General features: G+C 49.3%; 1 protein-coding gene across 1 annotated transcript in view; it reads left to right on the plus strand.

The window, feature by feature from the left end:
* Positions 1–21,697, plus strand: part of RBFOX1 (RNA binding fox-1 homolog 1) — a 2,532,432-nt gene that overhangs the window by 262,103 nt on the left and 2,248,632 nt on the right.

Below are 21,697 nucleotides of genomic sequence, written 5' to 3' on the forward strand. Positions count from 1 at the left end.
ATATTTTTTATTTACTTTTTTCATTTTTATTTCTTTTTTATTTTTTGTAGAGATGGTATCTCACTATGTTGCTCAGGCTGGTTTTGAACTCCTGGACTCAAGCAGTCCTCCCACCTGAGCCTCCCAAAGTCCTGTGAGCCACCATGCCTGTCTGTTGCCGTGATCTTAATCTTTAAGGCAAACCCTCCCCACCCTCTGTGTGTTTCCCCCTCCTGTGAAAAAGGCCTACCTGAGATCTAAGGTGTAATGAGTTGGAAATAGAATTCACTTCTACCTTGAAGCACAAACTACCCTGCCTCCATCAGCCTAGCGAAACTTTGCAGAGTCTCTGCCCCCAATGGTTTACCCTGGTGCTGATTGATGGGACAGAATATTTTCCACACACACCCACGATGGGCAGATGTAATAAGAGCTGAGAGTGAATGACAATACCGATCTGGCGAGATGGATGGAGTAGCCTGGGATTCTCCCCAGTGAGGCCAAGCCGAGTGTTGACGCAGCAATATGCTTGCTTGCTCTGCTCGTTAAAGTTTAATGTTTGAAAACTTCTTGTTCGCTTCCCATCAGAGACTTCGAATGCACAAGGTAACCACACTGGAGACTGATTAAATCTTGCCTTTTTGTACCAGCGTTGGAGGGCAGGTATTTCTGCAACGGTAGCCAAAATACGAAATTAATCACCCTGTCTCGTTTGTAGCTGTCTCAAAGCAGGCAATGGAAAAGGAAAGGGGAAAAAACAAGACAAAACCACAAGTTGAGAAAATAAAGGGATTTCGGAAGGGCAGAGTAAACAGCCTTCTCGTGGGGCTTCGTGAAGACACTCAAGGTGATTTACTCCTTAATGGAGCAGGAGGTGGGGTCCACATGCAGTGACTGGGTGGTTTTTTCTGCTTTGTCCTTACTCATATCCTTTGCAGTCCTGAGGCTGGGGTATGAATCTCTGTCAGAGCTCCAGAAGGAAACCGAGTCTGAATTCTTACTATGCCTTCTTCCCAGACAGTTCTGTGATGTCTCATTGGTGGACGCTGCCCTCACCCAGATACCTTGTTCCCAAAGTCCAGACATTTGGATTCCAGTCCTGCCTCTAGAATCTGCAGCATATGTGACCTTGAGCCAGACACTAGACTTGTGTGTCAAAGGAGAGTTGTCAGAGTCTGACCTGCATGTGTCAGGGAAAGAGTGAGAACACTCTGTAAGAGCGAGATGCGTCATGGCTTTCTTCCACACATGCATGGAATTTGGCAATGATGAATTACTCTGGGGGCACTGATGGATCTTGGGACTGTGTCTGAGCCCCTGCTTTGAAAAGATGAAGGCAGGCACTGTGTTCCAAGGATGAGGGAGGTCTTGGAGCAAGGGGGAGGTTTTGGCTGTTCTCCAGGAGACCTTCTGGCACGAGGTCTCCTGGAGGCAGGTGTTCCTGGAGCCTGTGGGCTGATGGCAGAGGGGCCACATCAGCTTGGCAATTTGTGGGCACGTTTGCATGGTGCTGTGGGGTTACTGAAGAATAGAGACAGGGATCAGGGTGAAAGCCAACCAGATGGTGGTCCATTTGGAATCAGGGGCTTAATAGTTTTCGCTCCCTGGGCATCTGGGGTGGATGAACTGAGGGCTCCTCCGAGATGAAAATGATCAAAATGACTGAAAGGCCTAATAGCAAATATGACCCTCCCTGGACCCCTGTTCACCCCTTCCTTTGTTTGTTCCAAATCTTCTAGGGTATCTTTTGGCTTCTGTAACTGAGAGAGGAATAATACAGGGTGGTCGCAGGAGAATAGAACATTCCAGGCAGCAGTTTTACATGACCAGTGTATTCGTCCATTCTCACACTGCTGTAAAGACACACATCAGACTGGGTAATTTGTGGAAAAAAGAGGTTTAGTTGACTCACAGTTCTACAGGCTGTACAGGAGGCATGGCGGGGGGACCGCAGAAAACTTACAGTCATAGTGGGAGGTGGAAGGGAAGCAGGCACGGCTTCACACAGCGGAGCAGGAGAGAGGGAGACCCGGGGGGCTTGTGCTACGTGCTTTTAAATAACCAGATCTCGGGAGAACTCGCTGGCTATCATGAGAACAGCAAGGAGGGTATCCAGCCCCATGATCCAGTCACCTCCGCCAGGCCCCACTTCCAACGCTTGGGATCACAGTTCAACATGAGATTTGGTTGGGGAAACAGAGCCCAGCCATATCAACTTGCAAACAGGAAACTGTCAAAACAACTGCATGAGCCAGGGGCGGATAAGACCCCGAAAACCAGAGTGTGGGCCAAGCTGGCTATGACCCAGTGTGGCGCTGGATTCAACCTCGGTACCACCCAGGACTTCACGATCTACTGATGAACACCCTAAACCACACACCTTCCGGTACTGGGACAGTTCTAGGAACACCCATATTTGGTATTGATATGGGGGGGCACCACAATTCTGAGAAATCTTTACCTTTTTTCCAGGTATCTTCATGCATGTTCCACCCCTTGGTTAAAGAAACTCATTAAGGGCCGGGCGCAGCGGCTCACACCTGTAATCCCAGCACTTTGGGAGGCCGAGGTGGGCGGATCCCCTGAGGTCGGGAGTTTGAGACCAGCCTAGCCAACATGATGAAACCCTGTCTCTACTAAAAATACAAAAATTAGCTGGGTGTGGTGGTAGGCCCCTGTAATCTCAGCTACTCGGGAGGCTGAGGCAGAATTGCTTGAACCAGAGAGGTGTAGGTTGCAGTGAGCTGACACTGCACCACCACACTCCAGCCTGGGTGACAGTATGAGATTCCGTCTCAAGGGAAAAAAAAAATGAAACCCGTTAAGATAGAGGTCCCAAATCCACGTCTGTCCTGAGTGCACCTGCATCCCCCTTTCTTGAGAACGTACTACACCTTTTACAGCGCATGTCTGTACTGTCACTGTTTTCTGAATTCCTTCTCACGCTGCTGTCAAGAGCCTGAACACTGGCTGGGGTCAAGACCCCACTGGCATTTGGGGGCCTCTCCTGGCCCACTTGTATCACAACGAGCCTTTGCCTGTTCTCTGCCCGTTTCTCCATGCCCGGCTCCTTCTCACCGTTCAGCCTTATCCGGAATGTTTCTGTGTCGGAGAGGCCTTTCCATCCACAGTGTCCTCTCGGCTCACATCATGTTTCCCCATCTCTCCATCACACTCCATATTACCCCACTTACTCACTGGTTAGCAGGCCTTGTGTAGGAGGAAGCATGCCTTTCTCTGTCTCTCTTAGTCACAGCTGTCGGACCCAGGGCTGGATCATAGCAGACAAATGCGCAGTCAACAGGGAAAGGGAGCAGGAGATGCTTTTGGGTTGGGATGGGGAAATGGTTTCTGTCCTGAACTCCCTGACATCCCAGGGAGTTTCACTTTTATTGCATCTTTATTTGCAGTCAGCTGCTTCATCCCTGCGTTGAGATCCATTTCTAGTTAGAGATCATTTCCAATTAAAAAGTGCATAAACCACAGCCTGAGCACTAACACATTTCTGCTCAGTAGAAAGTCTCTGATCATGGATTTTATCATTTGCTACCATTGATTTTCCATGAGTAATAATTACATTTTATATACAACATCTGCACTAAGTGATATTTATATCTGCAATTATCTGGCATAAGTTTTAGTGTTAAAAAAATTTTTTTTCAGGGAGGGGGATGTTGAGTAAATTGAATTTTTTTTTTACTTTCATCATCGTTTTTTATCCAGACAATGCTCCTTCTCATATGAAATAATAATTTAGCAATCAGAGCCTGAAATCGTTTTATAAATGAAGTTTGAATTGACATTTCCACCAGCTGGGATGGTAATTTTCAGCTTTCACCGGGGTTGGTGAATTTAGATCCACTCTTGAAATTTACTTTACTATTATTATCTTTGAAATCCTCTGGGATTTTTTTTTTTTCTCAGATAACACAAGCGCTTCTCTCATGGTGCTGAGTATTGCCCTGCTATGAAGTTCTCGGTGAATCTCTCTACTCTTGATCTCAGCATTCAAGGCCTCACACAACAGATGCATCTTTTATGAGTTCAGAAAGTGCTTGTCAGGTGTTCACTATGTGCTGTGTATTCAACAGTGACCGAGAGAGACAAGAAAGAAGCACTTTTAGGCAAGAGAAAGTTTATAGCTTCTGGCCAGGCACATCTGTAATCCCAGCACTTTGGGAGGCTGAGGTGTGTGGATTACCTGAGGACAGGAGTTCAAGACCAGCCTGGCCAACATGATGAAACCCTGTCTCTCCTAAAAATGCAAAAATTAGCTGGGTATGGTGGCATGTGCCTGTAATCCCAGCTGCTTGGAGACTGAGGCAGGAGAATGGCTTGAACCTGAGAGGCAGAGGTTGCAGTGAGCTGAGAACACACCACTGCACTCCATCCTAGGTGACAAGAGTGAGATTCTGTCTCAAAACAAAAAAAGTTTATAGAATCTGATAATTGTCTCCAAAAATAACAAAGGGATGAAATCAAAGGCTTCCAGGGAGAATACTTTAGATAGTTTGTCCCTCTAAGTAGGTGGCATTGGAGTAGATACCTGAAAGATGAGGAGGAGCTTGCCACCATGGGGGAAAGAAAATTCCAGGCAGAGTGAAAAACCCGCACAAAGGCTGGAAGATGGGAAAAGCTGTGTTTTCAAGGAATAGAGAAGAATCCAGAGTGGTTAGAGTGAGTGAGCTTGATGGAAAAGGGGCAGAGGCCAGATCCTGAAGGTCCCTGATGGTCTTATTAAGGGGATGAAATTTTATTCTTTTTTTTTTTTTTAGATAGAGTTTTGTTCTTGTTGCCCAGGCTGGAGTGCAATGGCATGATCTCAGCTCACGGCAACCTCCACCTCCCAAGTTCAAGCGACTCTCCTGCTTCAGCCTCCCAAGTAGCTGGGATTACAAGCATACACCACCACGCCCAGCTAACTTTTGTATTTTTTGTAGAGACAGGGTTTCACCATGTTGGCCAGGCTGGTCTCAAATTCCTGAACTCAAGTGATTCACCCACCTCGGCCTCCCAAAGTGCTGGGATTACGGGCATCTAAGAGCAAAGCTTGGGGAAATTCTAACTGGCGATAGTAGTGATGGTGGGTGTTTGTCATTGTTCAGCTTCTTTAATTTGTGTTTCTGGACGGTCCCACTGGCTGCCACAAGGAGGATTAAGCGTGGTGGGAGGAGAAGGGCTGTGCATGGCCCTGGGGGTGTTTTAGGAGGCCATGGGCGTTGTTTAGGCAGGAGAAGATGGTACTTCAGGCCAGGCTGTTGGGAGAGGTGAGGAGAAGCAGATGCATTTGAGAGATGGATACCCACATGTCAGCCTGATCTCTTACTTCCCAGCAGGCATTCTCTGATAGGCGGTTACAGCGTACACTGTATGTTATGTGGCAATTACACTTTTGCCTCTGGGTCTTCATGCCCGGCTCCCATCACTCCCTCCCTGCCTATGGTCATCCATATATCCCTGGGCTTCGCACCAGAAGCTCTCCTCTGTGAAGCCTGTGGCCATCGTGGGTCTGCAGGTCCTTCCTCCTCAGAGCTGCTAAATCAGGCTCTCACTGTTGGTGTGCCAGTGTGGCTCTGGGGCAGCTTGATAAGGTGCACATTCCATGACCCCCGTGGTGGGAATTCTGGCTCCCGGGTCTTCAGCAGGGCCTGGGATCTGAATATGCATGGGTGCTTCAGATGGTGCTGATGCTGGCCAGCCAGGCCACGTCTTGCTTTCGATTTTCTCACGTTTCCCTCAGCTTTTGTTTCATCTTCTGTTCTAGGTCATAAGCTCTGAGGATAGAACCTGGTCATATTTCATGTCTGTAATCTCTCTGTTTTTTTTTTTTTTTTTTTTTTTTGAGATTGTGTTTCGCTCTTGTTACCCAGGCTGGAGTGCAATGGCGTGATCTTGACTCACTGCAACCTCCGCCTCTTGGATTCAAGTGATTCTGTGATTCTCCTGCCTCAGCCTCCTGAGTAGCTTGGATTACAGGCATGCGTCACCATACCTGGCTAATTTTGTAGTTTTAGTAGAGATGGGGTTTCTCCAGGTTGGTCAGGCTGGTCTTGAACTCCCAACCTCAGGGGATCCACCCGCCTTGGCCTCCCAAAGTGTTGGGATTACAGGCATGAGTCACCTCACCTGGTCTCATGTTTATAATCTCTTAGTGCTTGGGTCCAAAGGTGTATGTGGAAGAGACGTCCAGATATCTGTCTTATTTTGTGTAGAAAATCCCAGAGAAATGACTGATTTCTGGTCAGCCTGTCCTGGCACAGGTGACAGTCCCTTGCTGCCCATTTGGCAGAACTCTCCCTGCACGGGTCTCGGATTCCTGTCTCCCTTCTGCTTGCCAGTCCTGACTCATCTTTCAGGTTCCAGTGTGAACATCACCTCTTCACCCATCCTTTTAGTCCCATGTGAGAGATGGACACACAGAGACTGAGAGAGGCTACATCACCTGACCAAGACCCCATCATTATAACTTTGTAAGATTTAAGCTCAGGTTTTTCATTTTGTCTTGCTTTTTTTTTTTTTTTTTTTTCCTCTGAGACTGAGTCTTGCTCTGTCAATGAGGCTGGAGTACAGTGGCGCGATCTTGGCTCACTGCAATCTCTGCCTCCCAGGTTGAAGCAATTCCTTGTCTCAGTTTCCCCAGTAGCTGGGATTACAGATGCCAGCCACCATACCCAGCTAATTTTTGTATTTTTAGTGGAAACGGGGTTTCACTATGTTGGCCAGGCTGGTCTTGAACCCCTGACATCAGGTGGTCCACCCGCCTTGGCCTCCCAAAATGCTGGGATTACAGCCGTGAGCCGCCACACCCAGCCAAGCCCAGGTTTTCTGGACTCCAATATCCACACTCCTGATGGTCGCTCAGCTTTCATTGTTTCATTCAGCAGAATTTATTTCCGGTCTACTACATTTGAGGAATGCTACCGTTTCTCACATCCTTTCTCCCATTCTCAGATTGGTCTAGATCTGTGATTGGTGCAAATTCATGAGACCTACTCTCTCCTAATTATCAGCCTGCCAGCCTGCCTTCCTTCCCCTTTCGCTTTCTCTCTCTCTCTTTCCTTTTTGCCCTCCCCGCTCCCTCCCTTCCCTCCTTCCTTCCTCTTTCTCCCTCCCTTGCTCCCTTCCTCCTTCCCTTTCTCCTCCCTCCCTCTCTCCTTCCCTTCCTCCCTTCTCTTCTCCTTACTCCCTCCCCTCCCCTCCCCTCTCCTCCCCTCTCCTTTTCCTTCCTTCCTTCCCCTTTTTTTCTCTCTTTCTCTTTCCTTTTTTTTTTTTTTGGCCCAGGGTGGAATACAGTGGCACAATCATGGCTCAGCGCTGCCTCAACTTGCTGAATTCAGGTGATCCTCCCACCTCAGCCACACAAATAGCTGAGACTACAGGCATATACCACCATGCCAGGCTAATTCTTTAATTTTTTTGTAGAGATGGGGTCTCCTTATTTTGCCCAGGCTGGTCTTGAACTCCTGGACTCACGTGATCCTACCGCCTCCGCCTCCCAAAGTGTTGGGATTACAGGTGTGAGCCATCGTTCCTGGCTAAGTATCAGCCTTTCAAATGTTTATAGGCAGCTGCTAAGCTTCCTTCAAGCTGTTTCCACCTCTGCCATCAGCTTTGTCAGGACCTAGAGTTTTCTTTCAGCCCTGGTCACTCTATCCAGACACACCTTCCTCAGCCAGCGGCTTCAGTGTATGGGCCCCACCCTCGAATGCTCCAGATGTGGTCCCATGGGCAAAGTGTCTTGTCAGCATTTCCTAGTGCAGTCTGTAATTCCATAAGCTCTTTGCATGGTAACTTCACCACGCAGTTGACTCACAGGCTAACTGGTTTCCCTGAAGCTAGTTTTCATCCTGTACTTATAAATTGCCTTTCAGATTGTGGTTTTCACTCTAATCTACCTCACATAGTCCCCAAACCCCATAGAAATGTCCTATAAGGTCAAGGGGTTATGGTCAAGGGAGAAATTAAGCCCAGTGGTGCCTCTTAATGACCAGGCATCATACGTTTAAAAGTCTTACAGCAGTTACTTTCAACATTCCAGGAGCCGTAAAAGAGAAAACATGGCCGGGCGGCGTGGCTCACCCCTGTAATCCCAGCACATTGGGAGGCTGAGGCGGGCAGATCACTCGAGGTCAGGCGTTTGAGACCAGTCTGGCCAACATGGCACAACCCCATCTCTACTAAAAATACAAAAAAAAAAAAAATTAGCTGGGTGTGGTGGTGGGCGCCTGTAATCCCAGCTACTCTGGAGGCTGAGGCAGGAGAATTGCTTGAACTAGGGAAGCAGAGGTTGCAGTGGACCAAGATCCCTCCACTACATTCTAGCTGGGGCGACAGAGTGAGACTCCATCTAAAAGAAAAGAAAAAGAAAATATGCTTATTCATTCCCTAGCCAAGCAGGCTCCCACATTTCTGAATCAATAATAGCAGACGAAGTGTGTGGATGCCCTGTCCATCTGGTGGAAGGGCTGGGGAGGGGTGGTGGCCAGGCAGGCCGATATCCTGGGGAAAGGGGGTTTGTCTGGAGGCAGATGGGGCTGGATTCAAATCCCAGCCTGGCCTTGGCTGTATGATTCTAACCTTTCAGAATCTCACTTTTCCCGTCTGTGAAATGAAGGCAATCGTAGCATCTTCCTCCTAAGTTGCTGGAATGTTCAAGGAGATGATGCCATCAAATCTCTAAACACAGGTCACGGTGTGTGGGTAGTGCTCAATGAGTGTGACAATTACTATTATTATTTTAGAGACAGGATCTTGCCTTTTCACCCAGGCCAGAGTGCAGTGGCATGGTCACAGCACCCTGCAGCTTCAAACTCCTGGGCTCAAGCGACCCTCCTGCCTCAGCCTCCCAGCACATGCTGGAGCTACAGGTATTTGTTACCATGCCCTGCTCGTTTTTATTTTTCTTTATTCATTTGTTTATTTTTGTAGAGACGAGGTCTTGCTATGTTGTCCAGGCTGGTCTCGAACTCCTGGCCTCAAGTGATCCTCCTACCTTGGCCTCTCAAAGTGGCCAAGCATGAGCCACCATGCCCAGCTCACTATCATTATTATTATTATTAATTGTTACGATTACTGGGGAGACAGACAGGTAAGCAGCTACACTTCAGAGTGACCAGTCCCGCCAGCAGACAATGGTTATAGAGTTAGCTAAACTGTGAGAAGGAATCACGAGAGGCTTCCTGGAGTAGAGGGTGAAGGAGATGGCATGGAGGCAGCAGCCGTTGGTCGAGGGATGAGACTATCCTCAGGGAATCTTTCCGAAGAGCGGTAGGGATGCCTTTCACCACATGAAATGAAGAGCTGGCCCTCCCGTCCCTGTGTGACTTCTATGCTGCTGTGTCCCAGTGGATGGGGACAGTGTAGAGGTGGATGTGGACAAGCCTCCTGACCATTCTTCCTCAGCCTGCCTGAGGGTCAGGGGCACTTGGAGTTCAGACCTTAGGCTCGGTCCCCTGGTGTCCCTGTTCTCCCGGAAGCCCCCTGCTCTCCTTCTGGCTGGAGACCTGCCTTTTGTTGCTGTTACTGTAGGTGGCAGCAGAAGCCTGGCAAAGTCCATCTTTGCAGGGCAGTGAGAGGGGAGAAAATGCAATCAGGCCCCTGGCGCCTCCAGCCTCTCTTATCTCTGCAGTGACTGGGCCTAGCTGAAGGGGTTAGAACACGCAGCAACCATATTAACAGAATCCTCTATTGAGTTAGAGTCTCTCTGCAGATGTCTGCGGAGACTGCAGTGCACCAGAGGCTGCCCCCGCAGGGCTGGATCTTTATCAGACCGTCTTCTGTGGGCTCCACATTCTTCCCTGCCTCAGGGGACCCTGGGAAATAGCCAGGGCAGGGAGGCCAGGGCACAGCTGCAATTCCGATTGAGACCTCGAGCAATAGAGTCCCAGGAAAGATGGACTCCTCCTACAGAGGAAGTTGTGATCCTGCTACAATTGCTTCGATTACTCTATTTAGACATGTCCAGTACACATCTCTCCTAAAATGTTTCCCCTTTCTTCCCTGGTGCTTTTCAGATGCCCCATGCAGGTGTGGAAGCTGCATTTCAGCTGGGGCAAGAGGGCACAGGAGTGAAGGGTGCAGGCCCTGGAATCACACCCCCAGGACGGAGCCCCGGTTCTGCCGTTCACTGCTGTGTGACTTCCGGCAAGAGAATTAACCTCTCTTTGCCACAGTGTCCTCTTCTGTGAAGTAGCCCATGCATCTTTGCACTTATTTTTGTTATTATAGGAAGATCCGGGGGACCTCTGCTTTTGGTTGTACCTGCGGGAAGTCATTTCACCACTGTCCCCCCACTCCTGAATCTCCACCGCCCCTCTTTTTTTGAAACAGATTTACTGAGATACAATTCACACACCTCATAATTCACCCATTTCAAGGGTACAAGACAATGGTTTTGTTTTTGTTTTTTGAGATGGAGTCTTGTTCTGTTGCCCAGGCTGGAGTGCCGTGGTGCGATTCAGCTCACTGCAGCCTCTACCTCCTGGGTTCAAGCAATTCTTGTGCCTTAGCCTCCCAAATAACTGGGACTGTAGGTGTGGGCTGCCACACCAGGCTACTTTTTGTATTTTTAGTAGAGATGAGGTTTCCCCATGTTGGCCAAGCTGGCCTTGAACTCCTGACCTCAGGTGATCTGCCTGCCTCGGCCTCCCAAAGTGCTGGGATTACAGGTGTGAGCCACTGCGCTCAGCCAAGACAGCGGTTTTGAGACTATTCAGAGGCGTGCAACCATCACCACCATCGCTTTTAGGACATTTTCATCACCCCCCCCAAATGAACTCCACATTCTTAAGCTATCAAACCCCCATTCTGTGGTCCTCCCAGCCCCTGGCACACACTCATCTACTTTCCATGTCTACACGTTTGCCTGTTCTGGACGTTTCACGTCAATAGCCTCCTGTTTTTTTTTTTTTTTTTTTGCAATGGCTCAGCTCTGCCACTCCTCTCATCACGGTGAGGGGAGCTGGCTTACCCTTTGTCTCTGGGGGGCTGGTCTGGGGCCCCTTCAGCCCCTACCTGGTATCTGGGGCAGGATCTCTGGGGGGTTGGTGGGGAGCAGCGGGAACTTGCCAACCAGCCTCATTGCTCACAGCACAAGCAGCTTGGCTGAGGATTATTCATTTCAAACTCAATTTGAGGATCTGCCAAGAGCAGTAGCACCCCTGGCGCATGTAACCTGATTACTCCCACCCCTCCCCGGTCCCTGAGAGCCCAGAGCACAGAGCAGGCAGCCTCCCAGGACCTGACAGCTGCCAACTTCGAGGCAGGGCCTGCCAGGAGCCTGCTGGGCCTCCAAGTTGGCTCTGAAATGCTTGCCCGGCCTGGCCCAGGCTCCAGGATAACAAGAAAGCCTTGGGTTTTTGTCTTTGGGCCATTGAGAGGAAGTTTTCCTGCTACATTGCCAATGGCATTGACCTTTCTGACCAAGAGCTGGGCCAGAGTCGCTGTCCACACTTGCACGATCATAAAAGGGCCTCCATTCACAGATAGACTCTGCTGACGCCCTCCACGTGCCTGGCAGGGTGCCTCGTCTATTATCTGTCATCAAAAGGGAGGGCCCGGTTTGGCTCCCAGCAAGTAAACCCGGCACAAACACACAAGAGCAGATGTACTGTCTACCGTTTGCTGAGCATTTGCTAGACGCCAGACACCGTGGTAGGCATTAACTTGCATAATCCTCCCTGCAGCTCTGTGGTTAAGGAACCCTCACCAGCCCCACCTTCAGTGGAGGATGCTGAGGCTTGAGGGGACCAAGAGATGAACTGGCCATGAGCCGTGAGGTTGGAGCTGGCATGAGTGCTTGCTGACCCCTGCGGAGAAGGAAGGAGGCCATTCCAGGAAACTTCCAGGCTAGGCAAATCCGCAGAGACAGTGCATCTGTAGAGACACTGTATCAGTGGTTGCCCTAGAGGCTGGGGATGATGGATTTGGGAGATGAGAGCTGAAGGGCGCAGGCTTCTTTGGGGAGCAATGAACGTGTCGTAAAGCTGCTCAGGGCACTGCTTGTGCGGCCCTGTGCATATACCAGATGCCGCTGAGGTGTGTACTTTCAGTGGGGAAATTGTACAGTGTATGAGTTATGTAGCCCAATAAAGCTGTTATTAAAGCAAGCAATGTGAGCTTGACATTGTAGGCTGCATAAACCTCTTGTATAACCTCTCCCTGCCCCCATATCCTCTAGTTAAAATCTGAAATTTCCACCTCTGTGCTTAACCCAAAGGGCGTTGGGATAACCCTGAACTGTAGGTGGCAGAAACCATTGAACCAAAGCCTGCATTTTCCCTGCTTGGTGCCTGTCGTCTTATTCTGCTCGTGGCTGCTCATAGAGTCCCAGAGTTTGTTCGGTCTCATATTTTATACTCCAGCTACACAAGTTTCGTGGGTGGTTTTAACGTCTGAGTGACATTTGCAGCCTGAGATTCTGGGGTGCCCTATGTGGGTGGGTGGGGAGTCCCACTGGAAGCCCTTTCTGTTGCAGCCCCTCTTACCCCTCACAGTGGCTAGCTTTTGGGGGGAGCTTATACACAACTCTATCAGGCGCTGTGCTGAGTGTCTTATGTGGCTGAGCACCTGCGTTTTGTCACCTAGAGAGGATGTCTCTCTTTTCCAGCCTTGAATTGCACGACAAAAGACTATCTTACGTTGTCCAGGAAGCAGGAGAGGGAAGAGTGACCCATTCTGCCACACTCGAGAAGCCCGTGGCTTTAGTGGGGGCTGCGTGGGGACACCCCGTGGAGCTGTCTGATGCCTTCCCCCTAGAGCGTGGTCTGCGTGTGTGTCTGGAGGGGCGAAGCCTCACCCTGCCATGATGCTTCTGCCAGCAAACTGAGCACACTTTCACGCTTCCATCCCTGCTCTAAATCTCTCTGCTAGACACTTTTTCTTATCCTCCTGTCCGCCCTGACCCAGATTGTGTCTCAGAGTCCTGGACCCTGAAACCTCACTGGAAATAAGGAGACTTTCCCTTGCCTTTGAACTCATGCGGCCTCACACACCTCCTCCTGCTGGTCGGCCAAGCTGGCTTCAAAATCATTAATGTACCTGTCTCCACCAGGTTCCAGGAACTTGCTGAAGGCAGGCATCCCGATGTCCCGATACCTCTCCCACCCCAGGACTGAGCACTGTGCGTACACCTGCAACGTGCTCCAGGCACCTTTGGGAGAATAGGATGGCCCAGCAGCCTGCAGGCAGAGATGCAGGTCGGGGACGGATGCTCCTCGTAGATGTCCTCTGTCCTTTCTCTCCCTCTCTGTCCTTCTCTGACTCTGTGGACTCGCAACCCCCACCCTTTCTTCACCTAGTCCCAGCCATCCAAGTTCAGGCACATGAACACAGACCAGAGAAAAACAAACAAATTAGGAATGTCCCCAGTGCAAAATGAATATAAATAAGCACGCAAAGGCTTCTGCTCACCGTGCAACTGCCTACACACTGCTCTGGAGGTGCAGCCAGCCTAGCTCAGCTCCATGGAAGTTAATGATAAATTAAACCCATTAATCACTCCAGACAGTGGGGCTGGCCTGAGCACAGGGAGGGTGGGCTGTAGATCGGAGGTGATGCCACAGAGAAGGGAGTCAGGTGTGTGTTACAACTTCCCCGGGGACATACTGATCTCCAAGACCCCTTCTTTCTTGAAGTGTTGAAAGTTCCACCACTCTGCTCTGTTGGGTACAACCACTAGATACTTCAGGAGCTTCCCCCTTTGGGAGTGAGGTCTAAACTCTTCTCCAACTAAAAGATCCTTTCAGCATTTTGAAGCCTTCCCGTTGCATTTTCCCCTGTACCCACTCCAATCTGCTGTCCCCCCTGGTACTGTCTGTTCAGGCCTTTACTTCACAGCCCCTCTCAGAGACCATCAGATCTAAAATCCTGTTCTGCTCTCTACCTTTTTGTTTTCTTCATAGTGGACCCCAGGAGCTTGGCTACCTGGGTTCAAATCCAGGCTCTGCTATTGGTTGTGTGCAGGCTCTCTGTGCCTCAGTTTCCCTGCCTGTAAAGTGAGGCTGATAAGTAGCTACTTTGTAGGGTTGTGGTGAGGATGAAGAGAATAAATTCAGGTACATGAGTCAGAATGATGCCTGGCCCCGAATAAGCAACACCAACCGCTGCATCTACCGTGACCGTCATCACCACTGTTGCTTTTATTATACCATTTGCCATGATTGGAGATGGTTTTCTTTATTTATTGCTGGTGATTTTCTGTCATTGCTCCCCCAGCAGAATGCAAGCTCCATGTGGGCAGGCAGTTTCCTGGCTTTGTTCTCCCCAGTTTCTCCTTCGGTGGATGGCACACGTGCACGTTCAGAAAACATGTCGGGCATGAATGGGGGTTGGCATGGGAATGGGAAGGAGCAGGCGGCTTCCCAGTGAGCTGGAATTGGCAGGCGGAGAGCCACACGCTCTGTTTTCTGGGTCTGAAGACAGCATCTGTTGTGGGTCGAATCGTGTCCCCCCCCATTGCTTGCCCACCCCAGCAGGGTCCAGCCCCACAGGGTCTCGTGGGTGTTCTTTTGTGTGCAGAGATGATAGATCGCAGCAAAGAAAGACACAAGACACAGAGATAAGAGAAGAATTCAGCTGGGCGCAGGGGACCATTACTACCAAGACGCGGAGTCCAGCAGTGGCCCTGAATGCCTGGACGCGCTGATATTTATTGTATACAAGGCAGGGGGCAGGGTCAGGAGAGCAAATCATCTGTCGTGATTAATAGGGTCAAGTAAATCACGTGCTTACAGTACACGGGCCCCTCCCTTTCAGGTGGCTGCTGCAGGGAGGGGAGGCTCATACGTCAGCGTGTTTCTATGCACTTATCAGAAAGATCAAAGGCTTGTAGGATTCCTCTACTCTTACTTCTCATGACTTCTAAGAACTTAAAAAGAGCAGTGGGTGAGAAAGGGGAACATGAAAGTGGACAAGGATGGTGACTGTCGGAGTATAGCACCACAGAGAGGCATTTAAGCCCCTGGATGTCTGCGGGCCAGCCTGGCTAATGTCAGGCCTTGCTCAAGAGCCGGGCAGAACAGAGTGTCCTCTGAACTCTCCCAGTGAAACGGAAACTCTCCTTCACGGCCTGCTAAGTAACTGTCACCTTCCCAGGTGCTGACGCCACCGCAAAGCTCTCACGCTGGCCTCCTGATCACTTATCACCGTGTCCCTTTGGTTCCTAATTATATGTTGCCTGATTCTGTCTCTACTATTAGACTAAAATGATTCTATGCTATAATACTAAAGCAAAGATTAATAAAGAATCATGATTTAATAGGATTGATTATATGTGATTGTTTCCAAATCTATTTGGTATCATTGCTAAAACGAAGTAATCAGTTATTGATTTTACTGGGACAGCTCATGACTTCAGTCTCTTGCCTTGGCACCTGGGCAACCTTCCCACAGGCCCCCAAGATATGTTGACATCCTTTGTGCCTGTGAATGTGTCCTTATTTGGAAATAGGGTGTTGTAGTATAATCCAGGTAAGACGGGGTCATACTGGAGTGGGGTGTGTCTTCATCCAATGGCTGGTACTCTTTTAAGAGGACGAACTTTGGATACAGGCACGTGCAGTGGAAAAAGGCCACGTGAAGACAGAGGCAGAGGTTGGAGAGGTGCAGTCACAAGCCACTGAACCTCTAGGGCTGCTGGAGCCACCAGAAGCTGGGAAGAGGCATGGAGGGGCTCTTCCTAGAGCCTTCAGAGGGGGTGTGGCCCTGCTGACACCTCAGCTGTAGACTTCCACCCTCCAGCACGGGAATGTGTGCATGTTGTTTCATGCCATCTGGTTTGGGGTGATTTGTTAAGGCAGTCAGGGAAGCCCACACGGCATTGACCCATGAGCAAAATGTTCCATCAGGAGTGGGGAAAAAGGTAGAAGGGAAGCCCCCATGGATAGTCCCTGTCCCCTCTGACATGTTAGTTTTCTATTGCTGTGGAACAATATTATGCAAACTTGGCAGCTTAATACAACACGTATTTATTGTCTCTCCTTAGTGAAGTTTCTGTGTGCTGGGGGTCTGGGCATGGTTTAGCTCCATCGTCTGCCTCTGAGTCTCACAGACTGCAGTGCATGCATTGCAACTGCAGGCCATGGCGGTAGGGATCTCATCTGGGGCTTGACTGGGTGGATGCAGTCCTTTGTGTCCGTAAGTCTGAGATCTGCTCAAATTGTTGAGACCACCCTCAGTTCCTGGCCAACTACCTGCATCACCCCACTCAAAAGTGGCCACTTCTTTCATCCCAGCCAGCAGCAAGGGTGAGAGATACAGTCTCCTAGCCAGGTAGATGTTGCAACCTTCATGTGGAATAATCACCTTTGCCATGTTCTATTCATTAAAAGCAAAGCGCAGGTCCTCCCCACACCCAAGGTGGGAGGTGGGGATTACACAGAGTGTAATTACACAGAAGGTGGGGATCACGTGGCCAGCTCAGAGTATGTCCCTGCAGTCAGGATGGCAGAAGTTGAGAGCTGACATTGCCTCTGGAATTTGGTGGGATTGTATTTCTCATGGTCAAGTGGACCTGGAGGCTGTTCCTATGGCAACCACCAGCCTGGGGCTTCTGCCGGTCTCTCTAGCGCACGAACCCTCTCTGTCTTTGCCCACTCATCTCAAGCTGTGGACGCGCTTACACTCCAGGGTCTTATTGTTAACTGGACTGCCTTCCCTTCACTTACGCCCTTACTCAGTCACGTTGGGCACTAGCTGTGTCTCAGGTGCTGGAAATATAACATGGAGCGAAAACTGGGTCTTAGAGGCACAGTGTGAGATGTAGACATGAAACAACCGCAGACTTCCCGACACGCGATTACCCACTGGGATTTGTCCTTTGATGTCCACACGCAGGGTGGTGCAAGAGCGTGAAGTGTTGGGATATGATTGAGCCCTGGGGAATGTGGACAGATGAGCTGGCAAAGAGGCAAGAGGGGCGAATCTGTGCAGGTGAAATCACAGACAGGCGACGTCCCACAGCTGGCCGGAACCACGGTACTCCCTGCGACTGGGGAGAAGCTAGCAATCTCCCTCCACTGCCGCCAGCTCACCCGCCCCTCAACTGTGAATTTCCCGAGGACAGAGGCCTCGGCCATTTCTGTTCACAATTGTGTCTCCATTGCCAAGCACCGTATCTGGCTTGTAGTTGGCAAAGTGAGCAAAGAGTGAGAAGTGGGAGTGTGGAATGAGATGAGGTGGCTGGGGACCCAGAATTAGTTTCACTGTGTTGGCCAGGCTGGTCTTGAACTCCTGACCTCAGGTGATCCGCCCGCCTGGGCCTCCCAGAGTGCTGGGATTACAGGTGTGAGCCACCGTGCCCAACCATAATGCCTTTGGTTTTAGCAGGTGGCCACTTGATGTCAGGGTGCAAGTCCTGGGCTTGGAGCCAGAGCACCCCTGTGCAGAACTCAGCCACACCGTTTCTGGGGCACATGAGTTCTGATGCTCCATTGCCTTCTTTTGGAGAATGGGCCAAAGCATTGAGCACAGGGCCTGTCCTGGAATGGGACAGGATGAACCTGTCCCTGACAGAATGCAGGATGGACCTACCAGCTGTGTAACTGGGGTTGGTTATTTGACCTCTCTGTACCTCAGCTTCCTCATGGCTACCATGGGGTCTGTTCTGCTACAGTGATGGAAGGAACATCCCAGACCTCAGTGGCTTCAGCAGCCATCACTTACTGTCACTGGTGCAGCTGCAAGTTGCCCGGGGTTCAGCAGATCTTGCCTGGGGCTGGCTGGGGCCACTCTGCCTCTGACTGTAGGTCCCGCGGTCTACCTGGTATCTCTGCTCCTCGTGTCTGTCGTCCTTCTGGGATTGGGGGATAAGCAGGGCCTGTGGCTCTCATTGAGTTGGTGCAGGGGGAACAGAAGCACGTGGAGGCTCTCATGGCCAAGACTTGAAACCAGCATGTCGTTGCTCCCACCCAGTTCCATTGGCCAGAGCAAGCCACATGGCTGAGTGCAGGCTCACCGGGCAGGGAAGAACACTCTTCCTGGAAGGAGGCCAGGGTGAGGGCTAGGGTTTAGGGAGAGGTGAAGAATTGGGGCTGGCAATTCAGTCTGCAAGGTAGGCTCATAGCAGGGCTTTCCTTATAGGCGGCCTGTGAGCTACTGCATTTAAAGCTCTTGGAACCAAGCTTGGTATCGAGCAAAAACCCAGGTGTCTCAGCCTCACGACTGTTGACACCTTGGGCCACATAATTCAGTGTGGCGGGGCTGTCCTGAGCACTGCAGGGTGCTAAGCAGCCTCCCAGGCCTCCACCCATTAGATGCCGTCACCTCTCCTTAGTCATGACAGCCACAAGTGTCTCCAGCTATGGCCACATGTTCCCAGGTTGAGAACTGCTGCTATAAAAAGTTAGTTGTTTTTAGTATTATCTGAATCACTTGTGCGTCATATAATCCATGTAACTATTATTTTTCCTTTACTGTTTTCCTTAAGTCATTGCTGAAAATGAGGAGGCCTTTTGGAAGGAAAGAGAGTCACAGCATGATGCACTTGGCTGTGGAAAAAAAAAAATAAAACAACAACCAGTGTGGTTGGTTTGCCAGATTGTCTTCAAAGGAATTGGAAAGTTACACAGAGCTCAGCCTAAGCCCTGGCCCCTGAAGATTTCTGTCCAAGAACAGACTGGTGATTCTTGCCCCAAGAAGCAGCAGTGGCTGCATTTTAAACAATGGCATGGCTGGCAGAACACAGATGCTTGACTTGGCTTCAGAGTTCTGGTTTGGGGTCTTTTGAAAAGCTAAGAGGAACGTGCAAAGCTAAGAGGAGCTGAGGTCTTTGGGCTCTGTTTTCTCTGCATTGAGGGCGGCGGGGTGGGGGGGCGTTTATTTTTCTTTGCCATAAAAAAGCTTTCTTTTTTCATTCTGTGCTTTGTCAGTAAGTCAAGAGTAGTCAGATAATAGCTATTGTTTGTTCAGTGCCAAACACGGTCAACAACAACGCGAATCGCTTCACCAGTGTCATCTGTTACTTCCCTCCCTCCCTTCTTTCCTTCTCCCTCCTCCTAGATAGCCATAAGCTCTGTGCCTTCTTCCCCCCAGTATGAATAATCAATAAGTGTGTGAGTAGGCTCCAGTTCTATGCCCATTTTATGGAAGAAGAATCAGAGAGTTAAAGCAGCTAGCCGCGTTGCACAGTGTTCCTCACTGTGAGTGATGACACCAGGGTTTGAACGCATGTTGGCCTGATTGCAGCATTCAACCCCCGATCCACCGTGGGATGCTTTAGTAAGGTGAATGTAACTATGTCCCCAAAGTTCTCAGAATTGCAGCGAAGAGGTGACCAGAAGGGAGAACTGAGTTGTCACTCCCAACAGACTGGAGTATATCCTGCATGAAGTGCATAAAGCACCAGGTATTAAAGTTTATGAGTCTATTAATCCACGGCTTTGAAGGAATTAAAGTTTCATATTGATGATGAACCTTCCCTAATAAAATGTGAGGGAAGCAGGAATAAATCTCCAATTCCAAAGGACCCCAAACCACTTAAACAATTGCATGCAAGATGGATGCACATGGTGGCAATGGGGTGATACGTCTTGTCCGGAGGAGGGTACTTTGGCAAAGTGGTTTTTGCTTCTGCTAAGTGGTGGTGGTAAAATGATGGATGTGTGCTATTGATTTCATGGGAGTTTGCACGAGGGTGAGCACAGCTGGGTGACAGGCCCATAGTGTAGTGGAAGCTGCTGAATATGCATTTTGGAGGACAAGAGACAAAAGGCACTGGAGGTGGCCAATTTAATCAAACGGCGGAAGGCCAGCCTTCTCTGTAGATTTACTGCCCAATGTGCTGAGATCAATTTCCCTTCCTCCCTCCTTCCTCCTGTCCTTCCATCCTCTCTTCTCCCCCCTGCTACCCCTCTCTCCCTCTCTCTCTCTTCCTTCTTTCTTATTTTCATTATGCGGGTAACTGTCATGTGTGGAGGTGAGCTATAGGGTGTTGGTTTAAACACAATCTTGGATTAGAATCCCAACTCTGTTATTTATGAGCTCTGTGACCTGGGGCAGTTTACTTAATCTCTGGGCCTTAGTTGTCGCTGTTGGTTTAGTAAACCATTTATTTTTGAATAGTTTTAGATTTATACAGAGTTGCAAAGACAGTGCGGTAAGTTCCTGCATAACCCCCACTCAGCTTTACCTATTGTTCACGTCTTATACTACAGTGATACGTTTGTCACAACTTAATGGACCCATATTGATGCATTATTATTACCTAAAGTTCCACTTTATTAGGATTTCTTTAGTTCTCGCCTCATGCCTGCTTTCTGTTCTGGGATTCTATCCAGAGCACAACATTACATTGAGATGTCGTGTCTTCTAAGGTCCTCCGGATTATGTTGGTTTCTCAGACTTTCCTTGTTTTACGAGACAGGGTCTCACTCTGTCATCCAGGCTGGAGTGCAATGCCACCATCACAGCTCACTGCAACCTCCACCTCCTAGGCTCAAGCGGTCCCCCCACCTGAGCCTTACAGTAGCTGGTAGGACAGGCATGCACTCCCATGCATAGGTGATTTTTTATTTTTTGTAGAGACGGGATGTTACTGTGCTGCCCAGGCTGGTCTCGAACTCCAGAGCTTAAGTGATCCTCTGGACTCAGCTTCCGAAAGTGCTGTGAATACAGGTGTGAGCAAAGGCACCTGGCTACTTTCCTTGTTTTTAATGACCTTGATAGTTTTAAGGTCAGGGTATCTTGGTCAGATATGTTGTAGAATATACATCCAGTGATATCTGTCTGATTTTTTTTTTTTTTTTTTTGAGATGGAGTCTTGCTGTGTTGCCCAGGCTGGAGTGCAGTGGCGCGATCTCGGCTCACTGCAATCTCTGCCTCCCAGGTCCAAGCGGTTCCCCTGCCTCAGCCTCCCGTGTAGCTTGGACTACAGGTGCTCACCACCACACACTAAAACACTAATTTTTTGTGTTTTAGTAGAAACGGGGTTTCACCATGTTGGCCAGGATGGTCTCAATCTCCTGACCTTGTGATCCTCCCGCCTCTGCCTCTCAAAGTGCTTGGATTACAGGCGTGAGCCGCCGTACCCAACCCTGATGATTTGATTAGACCAAGGGTGTATGTTTTTGGGAGAAAGACTATGGAGACAAAGCACCCCTTTCATCCCATCACATGAAATGCCTATCGCTGTTCACCTCGGCCTTGGCCACTGCCCAAGGTGGCGTTTGTCAGGTTCCTCTGCTGTAAAGTTCCTCTTCACACACCACACCCCCTTCTTCATGCCATACTCCTTGGGAGGAAGTCACTATGAGCAGCTCACATTTGAGGAGTGGGGATTTTTTTTTTCCCTTTCCTTGATGGAAAAGTATCTGCATAAATTATTTGGAATTCTTCTCTAAGGGATATTTGTTGATTCCCCCATATTTGTTTATTTATTCAGTCATTTACTTACATTTTGATGGGACTTATGGGTGTCTACTGTATGCCTTGAGTTGTAATCCAATACTACATTGTTTATTTTGTTGCTGAAATTGTGCCAGCTTCATCTGGGCCCTAGTGCTTTTTTTATGGATTTATTTTTATAAGGAATAAATGTGACGCAAGTGAGCAGTGCAAAATTTTAGAGGGTGTCAAAAATCAGTAATTGAGGTAAATAATATATTCAGTATTTTTAAAAGTCAGAATGAATGAAATAAATTTCATGGTGAATAAAATACCAACATGTTAAGGCAGGCTTTGCCATGTACAAATTAGTTAACTAGGTACGTGGTGTTACATACGT

The sequence above is a fragment of the Sapajus apella genome, unplaced genomic scaffold (genome assembly GCF_009761245.1).
Source record: "Sapajus apella isolate SASKATOON/1434 unplaced genomic scaffold, GSC_monkey_1.0 scaffold99, whole genome shotgun sequence".
Taxonomy (NCBI): domain Eukaryota; kingdom Metazoa; phylum Chordata; class Mammalia; order Primates; family Cebidae; genus Sapajus; species Sapajus apella.